General features: G+C 44.4%; 1 pseudogene across 1 annotated transcript in view; it reads right to left on the reverse strand.

Moving 5' to 3' along the window:
* Positions 1 to 13,928: 13,928 nt before the first annotated feature.
* Positions 13,929 to 21,073, reverse strand: part of LOC146839221 (uncharacterized) — a 136,610-nt pseudogene continuing 129,465 nt past the window's right edge. The window contains exon 4 of the transcript XR_014960810.1: positions 13,929 to 20,379. The product of XR_014960810.1 is annotated as an uncharacterized LOC146839221 (transcript). The remainder of the gene's footprint in view (positions 20,380 to 21,073) is intronic.

Below are 21,073 nucleotides of genomic sequence, written 5' to 3' on the forward strand. Positions count from 1 at the left end.
CCCTCTTAACGTTATCAGTCTTGGTGATATCTACCACCTCTGAAGATACACTGCCCCTCCTTGATTTTCCTGTTGCTTTCACTTTTAGACCCTCTTGCTCCTTACCCGTTTTTGGGAAAATGTCGGCTATTGAGGCTGTTGAAGAAGTAGTCTGTCTGGTTCTCCCAAGATTTTGCTGGCTTTTTTTTGTTGAGCCAGGCGGGCAGGCTTTTCCACTCCACTCGTCATTTCCTGATGCCATACTGTCGACGCCTTCTCGCAAAGTTTTTTTCCTTTGTGTGGCCGTTTTCCCCGTGGGCGCCGTTTTAGGAGCCATTATTCCTCCACCTCTTCCCTTTCTCCTGGGAAACAGATTCCCCAAAGCCGGTACACCACAGCAAACACCCTCCGGCCTGAAGCGAAACTCCGCTTCACTCTGCCTGGTTCGCCGGCCCGAACGCGAGCTCCGCCCTCCTGTGCGCCCGGCACAGCAATCAGCAGTGAGAGCCGCGAACGCCCGGATGATCCACCTCGCGGAGCCACAAAGAATCAGGCAAGTCGCTGCTAACGCCCTCGGCATCCCAAAATACCCGTATGGTCGGGCTAGTCAGATCCCGGGAAACAGATCAGGACATTCTGCTTGAATCGGCTGTGACCTTCCGAGCCGTCACTGCTCCTCCGCAATGGCTAGGGTTTAGCCGCCATCTTGCTTCGGGACTAAGTCTCCGGCAAACTCAATTGGTCGAGAGCTACTCAAGTGTGAACATGTTTCACCATATATATATATATATATATATATATATATGAACAAAGGGACTTCCGGAGCACCGAAAGGACTGCTTCCTTCCGTGTTACTGTACGATTTCTCTGCACTTAGACATATCTTGATAGTTGTCTAAATTTGGACTGACAGTCCAGCCACAACAGGGCAACACTTATAGGCACCATACAGTAACCTCCTTTTTATTTTGGGACAGGCGTCCACAATGTGTTTACACTGTAAATAGTTGGGGCCGTAAAGCATGTTTTAGCCGACAACATTGTGTAACGATGGCATTGTAGGTCTAACTCAAAATGGTTGGATTATACCCACTGGGGTCAGATTTTTATATTGCTAATTTTGCACATCCTTTGCACGCTTTGCACATGTAGGAAAGCAACAACAATTTTTTAAGAAACAATTTGAATGTTTTAAAAAAAAAAAAAAAAATAATAAAAAAAAGTCTTTCCGAGTTGTTTTACATCTGGTTATATTCTAGAAACAGTAATACATGAAATTTGTTTTATTAGTATTTTAACCAATTAATGTATGTGCTATTACAATGTTGCCTTTTATTGTTGGTGACCAAGATTAAGTAATTTTTCTATGTCTATATATGCAGAGTTTGAACTAGCCAATTGTGTCATTTTTCTAATCAGTACTTAGCACTTTAAAAAGCGGGATCGCAACTCCCATGGCGTCATGTGATCAAGGCCTCTGGTAGGCTGAAACGCGTCATGCAGGCATTGCTGTGAACGAAATAAAATAATTCACTCACTTGCAACTTGGGTCGGTTCTCGTCTGTTCCTGCTTTCCCTCGAGATCGCCGGTGTGCAGGAGTGCTCCAGGCGAAATTCCCGTCATATATATATATATGTCTTATTAACATACCATGACTATCACTGGAAGGTATCAGAGCTCTAAACATGGTCCAAAACAAAGAGAGTCAACATGTGATTTAGAGGGTAGATGGTTTGTAAGAGAGAGAGGACTGCTGATGCGTCATAATGTGATAATCTTTAACGAGGTGCATTTTCAGCTCTTTTCTGTCACAATGTGTAGCTGTGACACTCTATATGTCTGATTTAATATTCCTATTACAGTGTCTTCTGCCTTGAGAAGGCTCATCCTGGAACAACATGAGGATAAAACACATGCCGTCAAATCGAGAATGAAGGGATTGTGACAAGGTCTAGGAACACTAACAACGTATCTTACATCGAACCTCACGTGCTTAACTGATGGAGCACAAAGAGCGATATAAAGAGATAAACTGAGAAAAGAGTAACCTGGAGAATTGCTGCAAATTAACGTAAATCAAAACTAATAAAGACCTACATAACCACAGCTGTGTGACCTGGAAGACGATTATTTCTCAATATAGCCCTTGTTTGTGATTACGTTACAGTTCTCACATTATCATCCACGCTAGAAGAGATGGGAGCCTGGGGTATCTGGTCACAGAAGCTCATTTACATACAAAGGGGGGGTGACAGTCTGTTTACAAAACATAACACAACTTGTTTATGTAAAATGCTTGTACACAGCACAGGGTAAAGTGATTCAGGTACAGCGTGAGTGTTGTATGATAGGAGCGAGCAGTCTTAGTTGTTGAGACCTGAATGTCTGACGGATGCATCTTTAAATCTTTCAACTATTTGAGAGAGAGCGGCAGTCTCAAATTCTGGGGACACAGTTTTCAACAGCTCTCCCCATAGTCTTTTCTTTTTGCATCTGCAGTCATTACAGGTTCGACCCAAGACAGTAACCTTTTCAGTCAGGTGGTCTGCTTCCTGGAATCAGCCTGAATTGATTTTCCCATACTTTGGTCAGTAAAGGTGAATGTTTCTTCCACTAAAGTGTCCTTAGCTCGCTTTTGGTAACGTGGCTTGAGCAATACGGCCACGTTCGATGGTAAAGCAAAACAGTGGAAGTCACAAATTTCAAAGAAAAAAGAGACAAGGACTTCAAGATTAAAACCAAGGTTAGACAAACAAGAATATTTAATATTTGTTTATTGATTACGAAGGTTTATATAGAGCTGGCCAGACTCGAGGGTATCGGAGCGCTTTACAACAGTCGATCTGCAAAATATCACAAAATACAATAATAGTAAATAACGTGGACGGAGAGTTTTAGCGGATTGAGTAACCAAGGGGCAATGAAGACTTGGAATGCCTTCGACGAGTGGCATAGTCTTGGGCAGAGCTCCTCTTCCAAGGAGTAGTGTTATCAGCGCTTCTGCTGCTCCTGTCCCTTCGTTAGGGAACGATCTAGGAAAAGGTTTTTGAGCTGACCTTTGAATTTTGAAAAGGATGGGATAGTTCTGATGTGGGGGGGGAATAGAGTTCCAGATTTTGGGCGCATTACCCGCGAAGGACTGGACCGCAGCTTTTTGTTTGCAAGCCTTCAACGGGATGAGTAGTAGAGTGTTCGAGCTCCTTAGGGTCCTGGTCTGGCAGGCTTTTTGGAGTTTGGAGGCCAGGTACTCAGGTTTGCGTGTGTGAAAGGCTTTGTGCGTTAGGCAGGCTGTTCTGAAACTAGCACGCATTTCAACTGGCAGCCATTTTAGTTCTCTGAGTGCGGGCGAGATGTGGTCGAAATTTTTCACTCCTGTGACCATTCTGGCTGCTGCATTGAGAGTTGTTTTGAGGGGAGCGAGGTGAGACTTTGATGTACCTGTGAGGGCTGCTATTCCATAGTCTAATCTAGACAGCACCAGTGCTTGAGTGGCTTGTTTGAGGTCATTGGGCGAGATGAAAGGTTTTATTTTATTCAGTAGCTTCAGGTTAAGGAAGGTGCTCTTGGCGGAGTTCTTAATGTGTTTGGTCATGTCCAGGTTCGGGTCTAGAGTGATACTTAGTGATTTTACAGAGTCTGCCAGGGTGAGGTTGCTGTTGAGCGCATCAATCGCTTTTAGACATTCCGTAATTTGGGGGTTCTCTTCTTTGTTAGAGATGAGGAGTATTTCAGTTTTGTCCTGGTTGAGTTTTAGGTGGTTCCTTGAAAGCCAGTGTTGCACTTCTCTGAGTGTGTCATTGAGTCTCTGAATGTCCTCAATGGAGGTGGTTTCGAGATAGATCTGTGTGTCGTCTGCATATAGATGGAAGGGGATGTTGGCTTTTTTGAGAAGGGTTTTGAGGTGTTTCATGTAAATGTTGAAAAGTTGCTGGGAGAGACCCGAGCCTTGGGGGACTCCCCTGCTGACAGGGTGTAGGTCGGACGCAAAGTTGTGATTTTTATTCTTTGGGTGCGGTTACGAAGGAAGGAGGAGAACCAGTGTAGGGCCACCTCTTCAAGACCTGCCCTTTCTTGAAGCACCTTAATGAGCAGTTTGTGGTCGACCGTGTCAAAAGCTGCCGATAGGTCTAAGAGAATGAGAAGGCAGCATTTGTCCGCATCAAGTGATTTGTGGATATCATCAATGACGTTGAGGATCGCGGTTTCAGTGCTGCAGCCTTTTCTGAAACCCGATTGGTGGGAATCGAGGAGGTTGAGGCTATCCAACTGCTGAGTTAGTTGAAGGAGCACACATTTTTCCAGGGTTTTGGATAGGAGAGGTAGGTTAGAAACTGGTCTGAAATTATTCATGTCTTTCGTGTCTAGGCCAGGTTTTTTTAGCTGTGGCATGACTTGACCGACTTTGAGGGAGTCAGGAACGACTCCGGTTCTCAGGGAGCTGTTTATGATCTTGCACCAGTGAGGAGCGAGGGAGAATTTCAGCTTTTTGGTCAGTTGTGAGGGTAGAGCATCTAGAGTGTGGGAGGAGGGATTGGATGTGGTGATTAGTTTGACTATCTCTGCTTCATTTATCAGGGTGAAAGATTTCCAGGGCTTTGTAGGGGGCTTGGATGCGTTGTCAATTGTCCCAGGCGAGATGCTCTTGCGGGAGGAGGTGATGGTGAAGTCCACTGAGAGCTCAATGTTGTTCTCAAAGAAGTTGGCAAAGTTGTGGCAGAGCTCTTTGGAAGCCTGCATTGAGGAGGTAGTGGGCTTGGACGTTTGCTGTCTGATGTTAAAGAGCTCCCTGTGCCTGTTTTTTGCGTTGTCTAGCGCGGTGCAGAAAAATTGTGTTTGTTATACTTCCTGCGGGCTGCTTTGAGTTGCTCCCGGAGGATAGCGGAGTCTCTCTGTGGCTCTTAGTTCTCTCCTTTCTGAGTTGTTGTCAGTGTTAAACCATGATCTTGAAGGGATATTCCTGTTTTTTTAAAATTTCCGGGGGGCTATTTGATCAAGAATGGACATCATATTCGAGTTGTAGTGCGAGGTGAGTTCAGTTGTGGTGAGGAGATCAGAGGCGATGGGGAGGATCGGGCATATCCTTTCCTCTAGGTCGGCTAGGGGAATCTGGGTTAGACTTCTAGAGCATTTGGGGGGGTCTTGCGAGGGGGGGGGGGCGGAAAAGAGCCTTTTGGTTGATGTGGAATAGGATGTTGTGGTGGTCGGACCAGTCCACGGGAAGGATGTGGTCGATCGTAACTGCGTCACGATGAGCGATAATGGAATCTAAGGTTGCGTTTCTACTGAAGAGAGTTGGGAAAGATTATTGTCCTGGAAGAGATTGATTAGGGTTTGAATTAGCAGGTTGTTAGCATCATTCCACCGTAGGTTGTTTGAGTCACCGAGAGAGCAGTAAGCAATCAGGTCGTAGAGGTGTTCCGTGAATGCGGATGTGTTGCCTGGGGGTTGGTATGGAAGATGGCAGAGTGTTGCTCTATTGTCATTTGTCTTGATGTTGGCGGTAAGACATTCAATGGTTCTGTAATTGAAGTTGTTCACTTCCATAATGGCAATGTTGTTCTTTTGTATGATTGCTATACCTCCACTCCTTTGATCTTTTCAGTCCTTGCTGATGATAGTGTAGCCTGGGGCACCAACACATCTAGGATTGGAGCGGTGAGCTCATTAAGCCAAGTCTCAGTGATGAACGCGATCTCAATGTCATGGGAGAGGATGGTTTCTGCTAATTCTGTTGCATGTTTGGAGGCTGATCTGCAATTGATGAGCATGCAGTTGGTAGAGGAACCCACGTTGTTGTGTTTCTTTACGAGAGGGGCCCTGGTTAAGGTAGTGAGGAGGGCTGATGGTCTTGGGGAATTCAGGGGACGGAGATCCCTTCCGAAACTGGTGATCACTTGGATCTTGGATTTAGGAGAGGCTGTGGGAGGAGAGTTGTATGTTAAAGATAGCTCCGCCTCTTCGTTTGCGGACACAGTGACTTTAGTTCTTCTGGGTCTTTGTGCTCGGTTCTCTGTATCGCTTTCTATGGTTCTCTGTGTCAGGGTCACGGGGGTGGTAGGGAACTCACTCGGACGTGGCATGTTGTCAAGTCTTAGTTGGGTGGAGCTGGTCAGAGTGGGAGTCTGGGGAGGAGTTAGCCTTGGCTGTCGTGACCTGTCGAGGTTGGTTAAGATTTCCCTCAGGCCCAGGGTTATCGTTTCTAAGTGGCTTTCAAGAAGGTCGAGACGATGCTCCATGTTTATCGAGGGGGGTGGGGTGGCTTGGACAGGGACGTCCTGGGAGGGGGTATGCATGTCAGTGTATTGCGGCCTATTGGTGATTGTGCTGTCTTTGTATGGGGCCGTGGGTGTAATAATTATTCAGAAGCAAAATTAAAGGGATAATTGTGAGTTGGAGATTATTAATTAGCAAAAACAACTGTCCTAAAGGAAATAAAGGATACTATTAGTCATGGATTCTAAACCAAAAACAAATGCTAATAAAATTAAAATGGCAATCCACTGATGCAATGTTGAAGCCACATACAAAATAGTGGTTGTCCTCGCTAGCCATGCTGAAGCGAGAAAGGCAAGTCTAGTCTCCGGTAATGATTAACACTGGAATTTGATGCAAGGGCTTGAGTTGAACCAATCACAGAAGGTGCCGAGCTGCACAGAAGTGGCTTGAAGTACAAAATGCCCTTTAAGTAGAACTGGGTCATCAAGTCAAACCAGAATCTATGGCCATCAAAATGTGTGAAAGTTCAGACCGTTACAACAGCTGCGAAGTCTTCAGAGCTTTCAGGTTATGGAGATGGTCCAAGGTCGATGATATGAGCCAAAGCATGGAACGCGGTGTGAGAGAAGCAGCTTACTGGAGCTCACGCTGGCGGCTCAAACATGAAACTTGTAACTGTCAAATTGCAACACAGTAGGTGCAAGGGACAACCAGTGACCCAGATTTGAGGTATCCAAGTGGAAAGGTAGAATACCAATAAAGGCAAATCAAGGAGCAGGAATCTCAGGTTTTGGGGGCTCGGTGCTTATGGTGTAGCCGTACAGCGAGGGTAAAAACAGTTTATCACATAAAAAAGGATCAGAGTGCCTCAGAACCAGTTAACTGGAAAGGATATTTCAGCGCCAATGTGGTGGTAAACACAGTTTAATCAGGTAAAAGGAAAAGGAGAATGGAAAATATAAAACCAAATCATGATAATATGGAGAAGTTACCTGATCCTACTACGGTAATATCAAATAGCTGCAACAAGAGTCCCTCAGGAGGTTCAATGATGTAGCAGGTCCAGGAAATTACTTCAAGATATTCGTTGCCGCTCCTCAGCCAAACAGACACATTGGACTAGTGCTCTGGTGTTCGCACAGGATCATCCCATTCACTCTAATAATAGCTCAAGTGCCCGCGTCCACTTTAGCGTTACCACAAAAATGAAACACTCGAGTTGGACCCCTCAAGGTCTATTCACAATGGTACCTTACATCTATGAGTAATCTATTTGTACAAGGATGCTCTTAGAGTTACTTTGCTACATTTAGCTATTCACTATTCACCATTACGAGTATAAAATTACTCAAAAGTGTGGACTTGCACGTCTGCACACGCTTAAAAAGAGGTGGAGTCAAATTTACAAATGTACCTTACTGCAGCCAAAGTGGAGCAATAGAAAATGCAGCACCACGCATGGCCAACCACTGGTAATGCTACGCCCTCCCTTAGAAAATAATGGAGGCAGAGACCTAACAAGCATTGACAAATCCAATAGGTCTCTGCAATTCGACTGCTACAGGCGTTTCAATGTGAGTGTCTTTTAGCTCAGGATTCTTCACTGGCTCCTAGTTTGAAAATGTGTGTAACAAACACGGTATGAACATAATCTGTGCACTGGGTGGTATTTATCACACTTTACAAATTCTGACTCAGCAGAGTTGTATTTTATTTGGTGCTGTAAATAGCTCACCAATTACAGACCACATGCAATAAGGGACTGAAATGTATAAGAAACACCATATGATGTGAATTCCTGCAACGTCACTTGGTCAAAGGTTATGTGAGGTCACTGACTCAAAGACCATGTAATGTTCACTTGCTATGGTGTTGCTGAAAGATCTGCTGGTGTGGCTTCAACCTGCTCTGAAATGTTGATATTCATGTTATATGAAATGAGCTGTAGGAGGCTCGTTCACCCTAAATAGCTGATTTAAGATGGTTGATAGAATGTTAGAAATGGGATTCCTGTTTGGCTGAGGTATGCACCCAGGCCAGGCAGGAACCACTGCTCTCTACAGGGTAAGCTAGATACACACTAAACGATAACGTATCGTTTCTTACCTGTCGGTGCAGTTTTGCAGCTTGATGACTTTCTGGACTCACTATGCTGTGCATTATTCCACCATCTAGTGGTTGGGTCCGGAATTGTAGTCTTTTTCTCTCTTTTTTTCCATGGCCCAGGTGGGTGTCGACGCCCCACCATTTGGTGTCGTTCGTGACATCGGCGTGCTTCCTGCGGAAGCTCCCACCTTTGGTAGCCATCTTCGGATTTTTTCTTTTCTTGTGTTATTATTGTTTTTTCTCTAATTTCTTAATTTTGTGTCCGTTTTCAATTCCCTTCCTCCTTTCTCATCTTTCTGGTGGAGGAGGGCGGGTTCGCTAGTGAATCCAGAAAGTCTTCAAGCTGCAAAACTACACCGACAGGTAAACTATACGTTTTGCAGCGTGAATCTTTCTGGATTCACTATGTTGTGCATAGACTTTGTAGCGGTTTGTACTTATTGTGGTGGCTGGGTGGAAGATGAGCCCTGGTTGCTGAAAATGTGCTGTATGACCCTCTGTCCCACTTGCGCTTCCTTATTCATTTTAATATCCTCACAGTAGTGCTTCGTAAACCTGTGCACTGAAGACCATGTCGCAGCTTGGCAAATGTCTTGAATTGGTGTGTTAGCTAGAAACGCAATTGTTGCTCCTTTCTTCCTCGTTGCATGAGCTGCTCCTTTCAACTGTTGCCCAGCTTGTTTGTGGCATAGTTGTATGGTTTGCGCAATCCATCGTGCAATGGTATTCTTGGTAACAGGCCGTCCCAAGAAACTGCTTGCGAAGGAAACAAAGAGCCGCTTTGTCTTTCTACGCTCCTTTGTTCTTTCTATGTAGTGCATCACTGCCCTTCTGGCGTCCAGTGAATGCAGCGCTCTCTCTGTGCTTGTGGTTGTTTTTTGGAAAAAACTAGGTATTTGGATTGTTTGGCTGATGTGGAACCGGGACACCACCTTTGGCATGAAGTGTGGGTCTGTTCTCATTACAATCCTATCATTGTGTATCTGCAGGTATGGTTCTTGAAGTGTTAGCGCCTGCAACTCACTTACTCTCCGTAGTGATGTGATAGCTACTAATGAGGCCGTCTTTAGTGTGAGCATGTGCAGTGTAACCTTGTGCATGGGCTCGAATGGTGCCTTCATCAATTGTGTCAGTACTACGTTGAGGTTCCAGGCTGGTGCTGGCATTCTGTTTGGAGGTGCGATCCTCTTCGCCCCTTCCAGAAATCTCTTTACGACTTGGGAGGTGAAGAAGCTCTTCCCCGTTTCTACTCTAGTATAAGCCACAATCCCCGCTAAGTGTATCCTTAGGGATGTGTAACTTAGTTTGCTTTGCAGCAGATGTGTTAAGTATTTTAGCACTGTTGATTCCCTTGTGATTTTTCTTTGCAAATTCTCCCTAATGCACCATTCTGAGAATCTCTTCCACTTTGCTACGTAGCATTTCCTTGTGGTAGGCCTTCTTTCTTCCCTGAGCACTGCCATTGTGCTCGCTGGTAGCTTGAGGTGTGCAAACTCTCGGTCTTCAGGAGCCAAGCTGCCAGGCTGAGGCTCTCTGGCTCGGGGCGCAGCACCCTCCAGTTCTGCAATGTTAACAGGTCCCTTCTGTTTGAGAATTTGTGCGCTGGCGCCTGTGCCGTCTCCACAACTTGCAAGAAACCATGAGTGTCTGGCCCACTGAGGTGCAATCAGTATTAGCGTCATGTTGCTGATCCTGCATTTGCTGAGTACCCTGTGTATCAGTGGGATCGGAGGAAAAGTGTATGCAAATGTCTTTGACCAACTTATCTATAGCGCATTCCCATGTGACCGATGGTCTGGTTGTCTGGATGCAAAGTGTTGGCATTTTGCATTCTGGTGTGTTGCAAATAGGTCTATTTGCGGTGTACCCCACTTTCGGAATACCTTCTGTTATTCCTGTTGGTTGATCTCCCGTTCATGTGATGCTGACGTCTGCCTGCTGAGTCTGTCTGCCTCCACGTTGTCCTTCCCTGGGAGATGTATTGCTAGTAGGTCTATCCTTAGTGGGATGGCCCATGACCATATCTCCTGTGCTAGGCTTGATAGCGCTGATGACTGTGTCCCACCCTGCTTGTTGATGTAGAACATGGTCGTGGTGTTGTCGGTTTGGATCAACACCCTGTTTCCGTACAGCTGCTTCTGAAAGGCTTTCAGGGCTAGGAACACTGTCTTTAGTTCCAGGTAGTTGATGTGCTTGACCGCAACCTGCTGCGACCATAGCCCCCTCACCTCCAGTCTGTTTGTGTGCGCGCCCCACCCCACCGGCGAGGCGTGCGTTGTGATGGTCACTGTTGGAGTTGGTTGAGTGAATGGTTTCCCCTGTGATATGTTTTGTTTGTTCCACCATGCTATTTCCTGATGCACTGCATGTGTGACAACCACTAGATCTTCCCAACTCCCGGTTGCCTTTGACCATTGCTGCTGTATCCATTCCTGGAATGGTCTCATGTGTAGTCGAGTATTTTGGACTAGGTGAATGCAAGACGCCATCATTCCCATCAGCTTGCTCACCTTCCTCACTGTCAGAACTTGCCCCCTGCGGTAGTGACGTGTTTCCTTCAGTACCGCCAAAGTTCTCTTTCTGCTGGGGAACACTTTGGCTTGTATGGTGTCGATCTCTGCCCCTAAGAATATCCTGACCTGCTCTGGCTCTGTTGACGATTTCTCCCAATAAATCGAGAAACCCAGTTCTGTCAGTGTTAGTATAACCTGCTGGATGTGTAGTTTACATTGATCGTATGAACTTGCCTTTACGAGCCAGTTATCGAGATAGGGGTATACATGTATCCTCTGCCTTCGAAGGTGTGCTGCGACGGCTGCTAGGCATTTTGTAAACGCCCTTGGTGCGGATTTTAGTCCGAATGCCAGTACTGTGAACTGGTAGTGGCTTTGGTTGGTCACAAACCTTAGCAGGCGTTTGTGTTTGATGGGAATGTGAAGGTATGCGTCCTTCAAGTCTATAGTAGCCATGAAGTCTCCTTGCTGTATTTGTGGTATTACCTCCTGTAGGGAGGTCATCTTGAATTTTTGTGTCCTTATGAAATTGTTGAGGAACCTGAGATCTAGGATAGGTCTAAGTGTTTTGTCTACCTTTGGTACCAGGAAGTAAGTTGAGTAAACTGCCTTGTTCCTTTGGTTTTGCAGTACCACTTCTAGTGCCTCCCTGCTGAGCAATTCCTGTGCCTCTAGTTGCAAGAGTGAGAGCTCCTTTGCTGAGTGTGTCTTTATTCTTGGTTTTCTGTTTTGAGGTTGTCTTTCTAACTCTATACAGTATCCGTATTGTATGATCTTTAGGATCCATTTGTCTGATGTGACCTTCTTCCATTCCTGGATGAAGTCTCTTATTCGTCCCCGTACCGGTGTTGAGTGTTTGAGGAACTGCTTGTTGCTGAACGTTTTGTTGCATCTTCTCCTTTTGTTTCTCCCACCACCCTGAGGTGTTACTGGGGTGGAGGCCTGATGCATGGCCGAGTCACTTGGTTGAGGGCTGTTGTCCTCCCCTCCGTGTCTGACCTTGTCCGTTTCCGTGCCCTCGAAAGGACTGTCCCCGGAGATGGTATTGCCAGTTCTGCTGCTGCTGACCCTGCTGCTGCTGGCCTTGGTTGTTTCCTTGGTAGCCTTGCTGGAACGTTTGGTGCGATGTGGTCGGCACGTTGCCCCCACTTCTACCACCCGGTCTCCTTGTGGGTGTGCCTCTTCTCATCCCCCTGAACTGCAGTGCTCCCATGGATCTTGCTGTTTCGTTGTCCTTTTTGAGCTGTGTCAACTTGTCGTCCACTGGTGTGCCGAACAGTTGTTCTCCATTGAAGGGTGTATTTAAGATGTTGCTTTGTACCTCAGGCTTGAATTCTGAAATTCTAAGCCATGCGTGTCTTCTCTCAGTCACCCCTATCATTATTAGTCTGCTTGATGTTTCTGCAGCATCCAGCGCCAATTTTAGGCACGTGTTCGCCAAGTTCTTTCCTTCCTCTACCAGGTGAGCAGCTCTCTGTTGGTGGTGATCTGGTAGGTGCTTTAGGAGCTGCCCCACTTCATCCCAGTTTTGGTATGTGTGCCTGTTGAGCAGGGCGTTCCGGCGTCGAGATCTTGCCAATCCACGTCTTGTGTCTCTGAGGACATCGAGACCCGGTAGGATTGCAGGTCTTCGTCACCCTTTCCCTCGAAATAGTAGTCTTCCTCCCCCAGTTCCTCGACTGGTTCGGGTGTTTTTGGCGGTTCCGTGTCTTCATCGTACCTTTCGACCTCGACCACGGGTTTCGGCAGGATGGTGTATTGGCTCATCTTCTGGTAGAAGTCCTTCTTCCGTTGTAGGATGCTCACCATTTCGGCCTCGAGCCTCCTCTTCTTCTTCTCCATCTCGGCGGCATGTTCCGCGTCAAGGGTTGGAGCGCTTCTCTTCGAGGATGTCGACGTCGATGTCGGTCCCTCTTTCCTCGGCGCCGAGGTGTCCTTCTCGAGGGCAACCTTCGACGTCTTTTCGATGTTTTTTGCCGATTGGGAGTCTTTTTCGAAGGATCCGCTTGGCTGACTTTCTCTGGAGGCTGTTGCTTTCGTCTAATGTTTCGACGGCAGAGCTCCTTTCGAGGATTTTGCTTCACCCTTACGAGTGTCGCTCAGGGCTTTTGCTTCACTCTTTCGAGCGTCACTTGGGTGTTTAGGGGTCGACGACTCCGACCTCCTTCTACGTTTTAAGGACCTCGACGACCGCGCAGTTCTCGGGTCCTTCGGCAATGTTGTCCTCTTCTCCACTGGAGAGGCCCAGGTCTCGTAGCGATGGAGGTGGCCCCTGCCCCAGCATGTTGTGGTTCGCTCTTCTCTGCCTCTCTCTTATCCTGAGGGTCTTGGGTGTAAACGCCGAGCAGGCGTTGCTGTCTTCGCTTCTGTGGTCGAGCGGCATGCAAAAGGTTGCAGACTGGATGCTGGCCCTTCTGTGCGTACTTGTGGTGGCAATTGGTGCAAAAGTTGAACGGTGTTTTGTCCATGCCCGCGCTCACGGAGCCCCCTGCAAACGCATTCTCCGTCGAACGTCGAGGGTTTGTTCGTAAAACTTCTCCCTTGTTGCTCCGGGTACCTGACCTGTGGTCTGGTGTGGTTGAAAAACTTGATTTTTCGTCAAATATCTTCTTTTTGCTTGAATTCCTCTTCCAAAACTCTGGAACTCCTCGGCAACGTTCCAGACCCAACTGCGGAAAAAAGATTCTGTAGATGGTTACCAAAGGTGGGAGCTTACCACAGAAAGCATGCCGACGTCACAAAGAACACCAAATGGTGGGGCGTCGACACCCACCTGGGCCAAGGAGAGGAAAAAAAAAAGAGAAAAAAGACTACAATTCCGGACCCAACCACTAGATGGCGGAATAATGCACAGCATAGTGAATCCAGAAAGATTCACGCTGCAAAGCCTGTGCTCAACTTCTGGTAGTTTGGCACAGAGCAGTCAGGCTTACCTGAAGATTTGTCCACAATTGTCTTCACTGGGAACCAAACACTCTATTGTAGTGCTTGACTCTCACAGGTTAGCTGGCAGAGCAGTCCAAGGCCTACTCAAGGGAGGGGGTGTGGGCTAGTAATCACCAATCACTGTCACGCAATGATAACACCCAATAACGGATTGTCCAGTCAGTACCTTTTCTTTAGAAAAAGGAGAAGTACATTTATTACACACACTACTAAATACTACACAATAATTTACAAATATGTACATTGGAAGATGGAACATACCATAGATGCCATTGTGGACTCACTGGGGACCCCTTAGAGGGGTCACCCAAACATCTCTTGTTAGTTATGTCAATTGTTTTGTAATAAACACATACCTTTTGCAAAAATCATTCGTTACTGTGGTAATCAATAAAACATTGGCAATCATGATGGTAACCCCATTAAGAATGTATCAGTAATTAACCTTGTGTTTGTGTATTCTTTCATGGGTTTGATATCAAAGCTGCAATGGTAAAAACAACCCATAGAGGGCATCACATTGAAAAAGCATTGCATTGCAACCATATAGTCAGGCCCTTGAGGGTATAAGATCAACATCACATTTGTGGATTTCCAGGCCTTCCCGGTCTGATTGAATGCCATTACATTACCATGCATGTGGCCCCCAGAGGTTGAAACACTACCGGCTGTAGAGTAAAAGCTACAGCCATGGGAGAGCTCAAAAAGACACGGAAATCCAGGGGAGGTGAGCATTTTGGAGTCCCCCAACTTAGGGTGAGGACTATGACAGTACCTTTAATAGAAAGGATGCGTTGTGTGGACTTTTTGGTGGTGGTCACGTCTTCCTGGGACCACCACAAGCAGAGAAATGGGCCAAAAAGTGTTTAAACAGCAAAGCCTGAAAAGGCATTATGAGGCGATTTTCTGAGAAAGCAGTAAATACGGTAGCAGGGTCTCTCTCGCTGTGCTGGGAAGAGCTGCGCAAGTTTTGTTCCTTTGTTTTGCTTTTTTTTAAGCGATCTTGTGCTGCACTTCTTTTAGGGTAAAGCAGTCAGCAGATGAGACAGCATCTGACAATTGATCTCAGTATTCAATTTTCATGCACATTGTGAGGAGAAAATGCACTGTATGGTGTGGGGGTGGGGTGGCACATAAAACGGTGTAAGGGACGAGAGAGGCAGAACACAGGGCGAAGCCATTGTATATGAGAGCAGTCAGCAGATGAGACGGCGTCTGACATTTGATTTCGGTCTTCAGTTTTCATGCACATTGTGAGGCACAAACGCGCTGTATGGCAGTGGTTGTGGGGTGGCGCAGGTAACGTGAAAGGGGCAAAGCAGACGGGCGGAACACAGGGCGGAGCCATTGTGAATGAGAGCAGTCAGCAGATGATACAGAGTCTGACATTTGATCTTGGTCATCATTTTTCATGTGCATTGTGAGGTGCAAATGCACTGTATGGCGTGGGGGTGGGGGGTGCAGAAAACGGTGTAAGGGACGAGAGGGACAGAGGCAGAACACAGGGCGGAGCCATTGTATATGAGAGCAGTCAGCAGATGAGACAGCGTCTGACATTTGATCTCGGTGTTTGAATGGACAGCAAATGTTATGAGATAAGAACAAGATTTTCATCCCTGTTTACAGCGGGGCTTCATAAACCATGAGCGCTCGTCTCAAGTGCTCTAAATTAAAGAAAAAAGTAGCACTGATAAGAAATGCTAAAATGGCAGCTGGGGATGGATAGTAGTAATTGGTCCATGCTCTCGGGGAGGGCTAAACGCAGGTAGAGACATGACGAATGCATGCCATGGACAATTGGGTATAAATTATATCAGGTCGATGGTGGAGCCAGCAAATGGTAAGTCTGTGGGTGGGCTGAAGCCCATAAAGGAGATAAACATGTCTCGTTGAGACAGCGCAAGCACTGTCTAGACGAGACCTAAAAATAGAACCTCATAAGGAAGAAAGATACATTATTTTAAATTATTTTGTCTTTTAAAAAAAAAATCAATTAATTCTATGCAACACTTTTTGTAAGGCTGTGTCCCATCTGAACAGAGGTACGTAAGGCAATTTAGTACATAATAAGAAAATACAGTGATTTTACTTTTAGTGGGATTTTTTAACAAATCTTTAAAAAACATTTTTAACACATTTAAAATCAATTAAATATTTAATTAAAATACAAGTTAATAGTGTTGAAGCATTTTGTTCTACATTTAAAGTACATAAAATTAATTTACAATTATGTTTAACTTAATAAGATTTCTTTTTTTAAGTTTAAAAAAAAAATCGAAATATTCCATATATTTTTATACAGAGAGAGCTCCACCCTAGTTGAACAAATTTAAGATGATATCTTTTCTTAAGATTAAATTAAAGGTTTCCTACCGAAAGTCAGATTTTGATTATGCATTAATAATTAGTAAATGTGCTGTAGAGAATTAATTTTAACACGTGTAATTAGACTTTACTAATAATTAATGTTATATTAGTGTTTACATTTTAAAAAGTTATTAAAACATTAAAAAATAATTAAATGTTTTCTTTTAGATATTTTTTGCCATTAAATTACATTTATTTAGATTTTTTTTAAACTAGTTTTAAATATTTAATCTAGCATTATTTTCTACGGGGTTTTATTTTACGTCCCTACCACCATTATTATTTATGGGAGTGTACTGCAGTTCTAGTGGATGGCCATGTGTGATGTTGGTCTTACTCCCGCTCTGAGCACTAGTACATTTACGATTGTTTTAGGTACATTATGGTTTAGTGACTTTAGAGTTGTGGTTTGTAAACAGCAATGGGCTTACTCTTTAGTGGGTGAGTGCCTGTCCTTCCCTAAACCCCTCTCTATACTCCTCCTTACTCCTGCCTTCACCCCTCCCCTTCATTTATAAGCATTTCCCATTTTACAGCCACTCCCTCTGTCCCTTCCACATTTACTACTAAAAACTATACTAACGTGTGCGGAAACTGTAAAGTCGGAGCAGACAACTCCACACAGAAAAAGATAGGAGAGGCAGAAGGACCATATGTAGTTTGTGAATCGCATTTTGTAGTTCTTTAGTAGTACTAAAAATGTATCACTCAGATTATCTGTGAGACTCTCTTGGATGTATCTGATGTGATTCTAAAGCTCGTGAAACTGTCCTCAGCCGATGAGAAGCAGGTACCATTTGTCACAAAAAAGGACATGGAAAGAGGCCGCGAAAGTGGATCTTTGTAATACGAGGCTGTGTCCCCTCGGAACAGAAGTCATTAGGACTATTTAGAGTGGAGCCAAGAATGGTTTGCATATGGTTGGCCTTGTCTTTAGTGGCACAGAGCCTGGAGAATGATGTGGTGGGATGTTGCTGAGATTAATGACCAGTCCTTCCATCAATTTTAGTTTTTTTCAATAATCAGTCGCAAATTGCACAGGCATGAACAGATGTTGGTCCCATAGAGACCTACGACAAAGGGACTCCTGCTGTAGCTCCCTGGTGAGGCTCATTAAGGCTGCAGTTTGAGGTTACTTGGATTCCAGATCCTTGGATCGAATGGACTTGGTGGGTCAGAGCCATGGCTTATTAACACTTAGGCAGCAAATTACACTGAATGGAATGAGGCCACAAATAGTCACTAAGGAATGAGGTTACTTCACAAATTTCTATCCTTCACTGTGCGCTTTTCTCAGTAAACAGTTTGTTGGACGATAAATTGATTGATGTCTTTGTGGCTGCTTCATGTGAAGGTTTTGCAATGCTGAAAACTCCTCCTCAGAGCACCCTTTACTGTCCCACATTGTCTCTGTCATGTAGAGAGGTTGCTTTTATAACTGAAGTTTTTGTCACACTGAGAGCACTGATACATTTGTTTCTCCCTGTGGATTTTCTCATGTTGAATCAAACAGTCTCCCGCACATGCTTCCCTAGCATTTAGACCAATGACAAGGTTTTACCCAGTGTTAGTTTTCTCATGTTGAGTGAGACCAGATTTCTGACTGAAGCTTTTCTAGCATTCAGAGCACTGATAAGGTCTTTGCCCAGTGTGAGTTCTTTCATGTCTAGTGAGACTTTTTTTCAAGTTGAACCTTTTCTGGCATTTAGAGCATTGATACGGTTTTAGTCCAGTGTGAGTTATCTCATGATGAGCAAGACCAGATTTCTGACTGAAGCTTTTCCAGCATTCAAAGCACTGATAAGGTGTGTGCCCCGTGTGGGTTCTCTCATGGAGAGTGAGAGCTATTTTCTGTCTGAAGCTTTTCTGGCATTCAGAGCACTTATACGGTTTTAGTCCAGTGTGAGTTCTTTCATGTTGAATGAGACCATGTTTGTGACTGAAGCTTTTCCAGCATTCAGAGCACTGATACGGTTTTAGTCCAGTGTGAGTTCTTTCATGTTGAGTGAGACCATATTTATGACTGAAGCTTTTCCAGCATTCAGAGCACTGATAAGGTTTTTGCCCAGTGTGTATGCGCTCGTGTTGAATGAGACTGGCCTTACAACTGAAGCTTTGTTGGCACTCTGAGCACTCATATGGTTTTAGTCCAGTGTGAGTTTTCTCATGTTGAGTGAGACCAGATTTCTGACTGAAGCTTTTCAAGCATTCAGAGCACTGGTACGGTTTTAGTCCAGTGTGAGTTTACTCATGGCGAGCGAGATCACATTTCTGACTGAACTTTTTCCAGCATTCAGAGCACTGATACGGTTTTAGTCCAGTGTGAGTTCTTTCATGACGAGCAAGACCAGATTTCTGACAGAAGCTTTTGCAGCATTCAGAGCACTGATACGGTTTTAGTCCAGTGTGAGTTCTCTCATGACGAGCGAGACCAGATTTCTGACTGAAGCTTTCCCTGCATTCAGAGCACTGAAAAGGTTTTTGCCCCGTGTGGGTTCTTTCATGTAAAGTAATACTGAATTTCCGACTGAAGCTTTTACAGCATTCAGAGCACTGATACGGTTTTTGCCCAGTGTGAGTTACCGCATGTTGTGAGAGAGTAGATTTCTGACTGAAGCTTTTCCAGCATTCAGAACATTGATACGGTTTGAGCCCAGTATGAGTTCTCTCGTGTTGAATGAGATGGTCTTTCTGACGAAAGCACTTCAGGCACTTAGTGCACTGATAAGGTTTTTGCCCAGTGTGGATTCTCTTGTGTTGAGTGAGACTGCTTAAAAAACTAAAGCTTCTTTGGCATTCATTGCACTGATAAGGTTTGCGCCCAGTGTGGATTCTCACATGTTGAATGAGATCGCTTTTCCGACTGAAGCCTTTCTGGCATTCAGGATTTCGTCCAGCGCTAGTTTTCTCATGTCCAGTGAGGTGGGATTGATAACTAAAGCTGTTCTCACATTCATTGCTCGAATTCAAGTTGTTTGTATCTTCAAGTTGGGTTTGTTCCTGGATACATGCCATCTTAAAACTGAATCTGATTCCGGAGTCTGTACTTGTTTATGTTAAAACTCAACATTAACTTATAAACTACGCTGCCGAAGCTCTTCTTCACATTTGCATTTAACTAATTATAGCTTTTATTTTGGAGAGCAATGTTCTTACCTTTGAAGCCAGCCTATCTAACTTGTCTTATAAACTTTCACTAAGGGGCCCCTTGTTTTTATTAAGATGACCCTCATGGATTCATTTTCTCCAAGTTATGCCCACAAGGATTCTCTCAAGTAGAATTAAGCTCATTCTGACTGCAGTTTATAGCATTTAATTTAGGAGTTTTAAAAGCACTGATAGGGTCTTTGGGGATTAGTACTTACAAGTGTGGTACATTTTGTATACAAGTAATGAACAGGGATTAAAACATGCTCGGGTAGTTTACGAATTATCAATAGTGTAACACTGGCCCTTTTTAAGCTTCCTATTCCGGTGAGGCCCAAAAAGGTACACCATTAACTTTGGAGGTCCGGCACACTTGGAAACAACAAAGATCAACCCAAGAGACAGAGTTGGTGGGAAAAATCTTTCTATATTGTAGATGTTAATCCAGTGTATTTGCTGTAATGACATCTGAGAAGAACGTTTTCAGTTATTTTTTTTAATACAATGTTTTCTCTCCTCTGAATCGCAGGAGACGGAGACAAAAGCTCGCTCTTGTAAACTGAGGTTATTAGCCTTCCTGGCAGTTCTGTCACATCACGTCACGTCTACGGAGACTGATTTGCTGGGAGAGGCTTAGGTCTCCAGGGCATTTCTCATAAACCATCAGACAGAATTTTCAACACAGATTATTCCCAAGTGCTCTGTGTGAGGATCAGTTGTTGCCAATGTTCTTTGCTCGACCAATCGTGAAATGTTTCCTTTAAGTGAAAATATTCTTATAATTAGTAGTTGCAGTAGATTTTCAATTTACTTGCCGGCACAGTTATTATTTCAGAGGTTATTCAATCCCAATAACTGACACTTGGTAAATGTTCCTGGTCATTGTACTTCAAGGGTTTGACAACAAATAATGATTGCAAGAAAGTCGATAAATCACTTTCACATTCAGCAGTTTCTTCCGCACCAAATTCCTCACCATTCCTGGTGCATAGAACTGGTTTCTTCTTTAGAGATCTAGAATGTTTCTACTTTCCTCAAAATAACCCTTTTTAAAAATGTTTCCAACATTGCAACATTTCTTTTTCTTTTTGCTGCTTCAGTGACCTGTAAAAATAGAGTTTGAAATTATAAATGAGTTGCACTCCAAGGGGGTGAAACAGTTCATGGATACTGCATAGACAGGGAACATGGGACCACTGAAACTCAATGTCGTGAGAACAAAAGTAGTGACTAGAAAGAAACACAAGTTACACATGCATCATGACACAGATTCTCAGAAGCATCCAACACCAACAATTTACTCTTTCTGTGATGACGACTGGCATCACAGTAAGGTATTCGTACCTCCTTTAATGAATTATCAGATGTTGTGTACTCCCCTGACCATTTAAAGGACTCTTCTATTCCTTATTTCAGGGATCCATGAAGGGACATTTCATTGAACAAAGGAATCTGCCTTGTTGTAATCACTGCTTTAAATGCCACTGGTGGAGCGTGATTATTTTATTAAGAGTGTTTTGCAAGATCAATTCATACTCATTGGGTGTGATACTAATACATAATACATACTTAAGAAACATGACTAACAGTGTGCCTCGTGAAACACGTGAGAGTTTTAAACTGCATCGTAAAAGCATGCAGAAGGGTCACAAATTGGTTTGAGATTAAGTCATTCCTGACAGAGAGAGAAACCTACTAATGTGCTATGGAAATAATGTGAAAGGAAATAATGCCGTCTGTAGTTTCAAAACAAGATGTGATTATGAAAATGCTCAAGTAAATTGAGTCCTGCTTATGT

Source organism: Triturus cristatus, chromosome 4_2 (assembly GCF_964204655.1).
Source record: "Triturus cristatus chromosome 4_2, aTriCri1.1, whole genome shotgun sequence".
NCBI lineage: Eukaryota > Metazoa > Chordata > Amphibia > Caudata > Salamandridae > Triturus > Triturus cristatus.